This window comes from Ruditapes philippinarum, unplaced genomic scaffold (assembly GCF_026571515.1).
Source record: "Ruditapes philippinarum isolate M1 unplaced genomic scaffold, ASM2657151v2 ctg21076_1_1_1_1, whole genome shotgun sequence".
NCBI classification, from domain to species: domain Eukaryota; kingdom Metazoa; phylum Mollusca; class Bivalvia; order Venerida; family Veneridae; genus Ruditapes; species Ruditapes philippinarum.
The window spans coordinates 5,519-12,870 of record NW_026857226.1 but is presented as its reverse complement, the minus strand read 5'-3'; the positions used below and the strand labels follow the sequence as shown (position 1 = coordinate 12,870).

At 30.2% G+C, this 7,352-nt stretch overlaps 1 long non-coding RNA gene across 1 annotated transcript; it reads right to left on the bottom strand.

Moving 5' to 3' along the window:
- Positions 1-3,201: 3,201 nt before the first annotated feature.
- Positions 3,202-5,391, bottom strand: LOC132749113 (uncharacterized). Its single transcript, XR_009628375.1, has 3 exons — positions 5,226-5,391; positions 3,760-3,933; positions 3,202-3,295 (listed from the first exon to the last, which is right to left on the bottom strand). It is a non-coding gene; the product is annotated as an uncharacterized LOC132749113 (long non-coding RNA).
- Between the last annotated feature and the right edge of the window lie 1,961 nt (positions 5,392-7,352).

The following is a 7,352-nucleotide window of genomic DNA, read 5'->3' as shown; positions in this document are numbered from 1 at the left end:
ATATGTTTCGAGGTAAAATTCTTTTTCACATATTTAGTGCAGTTTAAACAATTAAGGATCTTATAATTGACATCTATTATTTTTCATCGTCTGTCAAATTTATATTTCTATAGATATTCTTTGCTGATTTCAAAATGTAAATAAAAATAGGTTTTGAGTTTTAACAACCCTTGCTGCTTCATATTTTAGTTTTTCTAAAGTTTCGAGCCTTAGACATAATTATCATTCAGAGTAATTTATTTAACATTGAATTTTATCAATTTCATTCATACTAAAACTTTTGATGCAGAGGAGACGACATTTGCGATATGTTCATACCAGTTACCGTCTTGACCTAGATGTTTATTTTGGTCTACAAAATTAGGTTTAACATTATCAAACCATAAATTGGTTAGAGTTCGATTGGCGTATTAGTATGTAAATGTCCCTTTTGATATTTTTCTTTGTTAAAGATTAGTAATTTAACATTTTACCAATTCTTAGACTAAGTAAGAATGTTAAAAAGGTCGCGATAAAGAGTTTTTTCTCGATTACATTTACACTGTTTGGTGTTACTGCAAGGGAACTGTCGCCTGCAAAAGTTCTTATTACATATAGGGAATCAGCTATATCATTTACGAACATCGCAAAACGAAAGAGGCCTAAGTACCGAGCATTTTGGATGATCACAGTATAAGTAAAGAAAAAGAAGTATTAACAAACACATTTCGATTCCTGTGTATCAGATAATTTCAAACATACTGATCAATTTTCATTCAGTCTTAATCTATTCTCTAAAGCCTTATTTTGAAAATTAAACATTTACTCTTTCAAAAGCTTTGAACTATAACACAATATTATACATGTCGATTCCCTGGTAACAAAATACATACAAATTTGGTTTTAAATTTCTATTGATAAATATTGGAATGTCCTGGAAGGAAAGCCAATTGGTTTTGAAAAATAAGTGAATGCTCATTAAAAAAGTTATAAATATAAAATTATGTTAAAAGATATTTCCTTCAATAACTTTTCCAAAATAGTGATATTGGTCGGTAATTAGTTTCATTAGTAATATTTCATATTCATTTCCTTTCTTATGTAAAGGTATAACATGAGACAATTTCCAAATTAGATGGGAACATATTATTAGTTATAGTTCGATTAAAAAGTTGACACAGAGTTTTGTATATTGATTAAGATGTCTCTTTCAACATTCTTTGATCAATTTCGTCAGGACAAATAGCGTTATTAATGGTATGATTATCTAATATATCTTCTATTAAGTTCTTAAAATTGTTAAGTTTTTAAGTTCAGTGTGTGATTTGTCAACATTTGAAATTAAAACAAAAATAAACCGTTCAATGTATTTGTTGTTGTTGTTTTGTCAGAAAATGATATATCTGAGTTATTACTTTAATGAGGTGGAATATTTCGGGAATCAGAAAAGTTTTCTTTGACGAGCTTTTTTCCGTTTTCCAATATTTGCGTATTTACTTTTTATTAAAATTGTTTAATGAAAAGTGTAAATTGTTGTAAAGAACGTGTTCAGCATGCTTTTTATTATTTACCAGTTTTCTTGTTATTTTTTGGTGTATTTATTCCAGTCACATATGTTATTTGAATTCAATGCTTTTATGACCTTGTCTATTTCTTAGTCACGACGTTTTTTCCGAATTTCGGTATTAAAACAATGTTCATATCCTATATTTAGACCTAACTATGACTATTTTGTTATGATCCAGAAACTTTTTCCTGTTAACTGAATTCGTTTATTTTCACTTTCGGTCATTCATTGATCCTACTTTCGTTTTGAAGCTTTAATACTCGTGTATTTTCTGGATACTGTATCTTGTCGATCATTTTCAGGGAATTGTATGTTGCGAATGTGAACACATGTTTTGATATCATTTATTAAACTAAAGTTAGAAGAATCTGAGAAATAGATTTCCATATACAATGAACTTGATAAATAAATTGAAGTAAAACGTTTAAATGTAATCAGACTTTTTTTCTTATCAAAACTCAAATATTTTGTTGAAGCCCCGAACTCTAGCCAAGTTGTGATATTAATCGTATTTAGCCGTAAACAAAAGGCCACAGAGAAGCTACCAAAACTATTTTGATATATTCTGTTTAATCAAGAGTTGGGCAATCTTCTGAACTCCGAACCAACAACTACTAGCCTAGAATAACCATAGAATGCAGATAAACTTACAAATAAAATGACCAAGCGCATCTCAATTTCTAGAGCGTAACAATAAAAGCAAATTTCACATGCAAGATAAATAATTTCATTGATACTGAACGACCAATCGCGTATAAGGGTATTGAATTTAGTAAAATCAGCGATTTGTTATTTCACACTCTGCTTTTAAATGGTTTAATTGTGTCTAATTTGATTTTGAAAACAATGTAGATTCCGAAATGATAAACTATTCCGGTTTTGCCGAATCTAAAATTTGAATGTTGTTTGTTATTGCTAAGGGATCAATTACTGTACTTGTAGTTGACGTAACACGAGTTGGTACTTGAATAACATTGGCCATATCGTTGATTAATAACACGTTACAAAGTTTATCATTTGAATAATTCATTTCTTTCTCATACCATGACTATGAGGTTTTGCATCTTTAGAGAAAGTTCTAAACACTAATTTAATTTTTCTTAAGACGACCGTGTAATGCGGGGACATATATATGGTACATAATAGATATGAATGATTTTTTTTTTTGTATTTTATGTTTATCCAAAACGTATCGGGAATGATGTTTAACAATAAAAGCTATATTTTTTGGTCTTAAAAAAGCGAAAATTTATCAACAAACCCCCAGCATGACATGAATTATCCTTCAGAAACATATGTTTGAACCCCGGTAGCATTTAGTTGTTATCTTGAAGATTTGCATTCAACTTTGTCTGCGTAAACACAAAATATCACAATCGAGAACGTTATCATTTACAAAGTCTATTTACTTCTTATGTCACGAATATTTTGATGGTATATAGTTAAACAGTTTTCCTTACTAATCTCGGGACCTAAGTTTGATTCAGTGTCGCCAACTGTGTTTAAAATTAATTTCAATACATGTATAAACCTTTCGAGTTTTGATTTTATAATTCACTATAAACATTTTCATAGTATATTATTAATAATCTCGTGATAAGGAATTGTTATATCTTTGCATTTTCTTAAATAATCAGCTGTCACAAACCTTCGTGAATTTCAGTCGACATTGTTTAATTTTAAGAAGTATGAATGACTTGTATCAAAAATAAATTTGATTACCGTTTTGATGAAACCTTTTCAATCAATCTGAAAAAAAAGATAATAATGTTTAATAATGTATAATTTTAGCAAGACGTGCATCTATATACAAGTAGAGTAATGAATGTATGTTTGGAAATTCAATTCATTGTGTCTTTATAAGACAGATCTACTGACTTTATTTGTTATGAGGTGTCAGTTTAACAGAAATAAGGAGTTAATGTATAGCTATAGATAATTAGGTCTCCATCTAAAAATGTTGATGATTTCAAAATCAGTTTGTATTTTATATAAGGTACAGGTGAACAATGAAATGTTATTCATCTGAAATCAATAATTATAGTCATTTGAATTTTTATTCGCTGATTTTTAAAGCTTAAGACATCAGGTACTAAAATTATCAAGATAAAAAAACAAACGTTTGAAAGAGATTTGTTCAAACACACTAATTCACATAAAAAGCATTAAACAATTACTGTTGCATCAAAATTGACAAAAATAATGCAATTTACTTTTCTGCATTAACAATAGCAGCTGATAATTTGCTTTCGTCTGGAGATTCTTTTTGGCGAGCACCTGCTCCATGCACTGCAAGAGGTGGCGTACCCCTGGATGCATCTGCTTCCAAATTTTTGCAAGCTTCTTGTAGCTTCGAATATAATGTCTCTACTTTGGAAAGCAAGCCCCTGCAGTGTGACAGTTTCAATATTTAATTAAAGCTATGCAAAAGACTTCCTCATATAACATTTGTTTGGGTCGTGACTAAAAGTAAATATCACCGAATTATATCTAAATTTGGGTAAAATATTTGAAATATTAAAACTCTTTTAAGCTGACGAAATGCTATCATTTTTTTCTCAAAATATTTTTACTTTTTATTTTGGTGTCTCGTTAGAGTTTTCATAATGTTACTCAATGACCATAGGGATGAACTATTTTTGCTTCGGAATCCTTTGCAATTGATATATAAACAGTATGTTTTATATTTGGCTATCTTTACGACACATAACTGCATGATCAGCCCCATGTTTTAGTTGTCTAACATAATGGCATCTAACATGATCTAAACAAGTAATTTATACATTATTAAGCACATAGTTTACCCATCTAAAGAAATTGAAAAGAAAACAGCAACAACAATGATTAATGAGGCAGAAAGAGTCTTCAAACCTGGTTTATCTGGAAGTGAAATAAGTTAACATACTTAATAAACAACTGTCAATGACAGATTGACAATCAAATAGAGTTTATTTTCCAAATTAGCAGCAGTTAGAAGCTTTTTAGCCTCGTGTCTATTTAAACTTATCTAATAAAAAAATCTTTAAAGCGCAACATATGTCAATCCATGAATACAATTTATTAAATAGATGCAATGAGGCTTCGAATTATATTTAAGCAATATTGGATCAATTGCAAATTGAAGAAAATAAGTAAAACAAAAGGGGGTTTCGTTTTAAAATATGCATCGATTAATAACTGGGTCTTATGTAATTTATAATTCAAATTCTTATTAGACATTGTATTTTCAAATGTTTATTTCAATTTTTATAGATATCACACAATGACATAGAATATCAGAGACATCATTTTTCCAATTTGTATAAACCTGAAATATTATTACAAACGATATAAAATAGAAAATGAATATATGATTGTTGCTTTATATAGTAATATTATGAGGTTATAATATACTGTTGAGAACAATACTGAAGTTATTGTATATTGTAGTGATGCATTACATTATTAAATGGGTAGTAACTCATATCTCACGACTCTAAAGCAAACATAATATCACATAATTATGCTAATATTATGCAGTAAAGTAGATTAGTTTTCAATAAATAAATATATTATACGATAAAGATTATATCAGACTACATTAAATTTTGTCTCAAATAGACCAGTACAAGTTGTTTTAATAGGTGTCACACTAGCTTTTAAGATATTGAGATTTTCAGAAATATACTGTAAGCTGTACCTTTGGTATTTACTTCTACTTTCAATGTTGTTGCAAATTTTCTTTAAAATTACAGAAAGTTGTGCTGACTCAGAATTTCCATTAGGTTTTTTATCAAATGCCTTGTCATTGTATTCATCTTTCTCAGTTTGCTGTTTCAGCTCATTCAGCCACGTTTTTATATCATCGTCACTTCAAAAGAAAAAAGATAGGTTTTATCAACCTTAAATGTCAATTAGTGAAATACTTTTTTCTATATCTTACAAAAGGATTTACATATTCAACATATTTATTTGATTTTTTGCAAGTAAAATATAGGTACCATCAAACACTTTGGAACTAAATGAGATATACTCACAATATAAGAACAGTGTAACGGACATAGGACACAATATATTAAAGACATAGGGCCAAATACATTTTATAACGTACCAGTTTATAATGATAATAGTCACATAATATATGATGACAATTGGGTTGATATAATTACGATTTTGCTATGATGGTGATGAAGATTTTGATGATGGAATAATGGATGATGATGATAATTGATATATCGATGGTGATGGAGGTGATTATATGATGAATATGATAGTGCAGTTTTTGATAATGATGATTTTGATAATATTAATAATTCAGGTGCAGATATTTTTTCTTGCTGACAAGTATGATGATGATGGTGATGAAATATGATTTTCATGATGAAAGATGTGATGATGATTTTGATGAAGACAGAGTCGATAATGATTTCGACGATAATTGACCTGATGCTTTTTTAAGTGATGATAATTATGAAGGGCGGTGCGATGTTGATGATTTTGTTCCCTCCACACCTTCTTTTACTCCCTAGGTCTAATATTCTTCTCTTCACGCCTTCATTATAATTTACAAGTTCACGCCTTCATCATAATTAACAAGCCCTGACTTTCAGCTGTAACCCACATTATGTTTTATAAAGCGTGTTGCACTGTGTTCAGCTTACGACATATACAGCTTACACAACACAGTTAACCGTTAGGTAAATGCGCCCAGATGCTGCATAAAACCGTATTTACATGTATATAGCAACTATGAATACGGCCATGACTACACCATTAAGAAATACAATTTTGGCATTGACAATGACCACGATGACTTCGACCACTGTTATGATGTCTACAACTTTCATGACGAATGCAGAGCTATGACTACGACAACGAAAACTAAAACTTCTAACAAGTTTATCTATGACTACAGTAAGACTTAAACTCCGACGACTACGGGCATTACTACGACGACGAGTTCTACGACCTAATGTACCGCTACAACAAATACGATAACCATGAATACAACTAATTACTACGGGAACAGCTATGTCGAATGCCAAAACTACGATGTCGACTACTATGAGTAAAGCTAAGACTACCTTTGGTATTTCCTACGTCTTTTACGATTACAATGTACAAGTAATTGTCTACGAAGGCTAGGACCGACCTCAAAAACGACTTAAAAGACCACACAGACACTTACGACCATACAAATGACCACGGCAACTCATTAAGTAAGTATATCGACAAATACGGCTACGACTTCACCAACGATTACGACCTCTACGATATTACGATCATAAGTCGTCGACATGAAGACAACATTGAAAACGAGTACTCTAGACTTCTATGATTTCTAGTATAGCTACAACTTACAAGTCGACTTGTAAACAATGAGTAGTTATACAACGATTGCATATCTATGACAACGTCTACAACCACGACTGCTACGACAACGTTTTTTTTTACTATGACGTCTGTTACGACAACGGCGACAACTACAACGGGTACGATGGCTTCGACTGACTATGATAATGGCTACTAGAACTGATCTCATCTGCAGTCAAACAAGAAGTATCTTTAAACAAGATACTCGGACTTTATTTGCATATCGCATTTCACATGTTTTAGGAAACATGGAAATAGAATCATAACGATTATGATATTGTGCCTATTATTGTATTAACGTTTACATTTTTGAAATATTAAAATCATATGCATATGTTGACACAAACATGAAAATTATTAACTTTATAACGTTATCCATTTCACATAAATAATTGATAATACGAGATAAATCTGTTTTCTTGTGTTCTTTTCGCTATTTTCATGCATGAGTAAA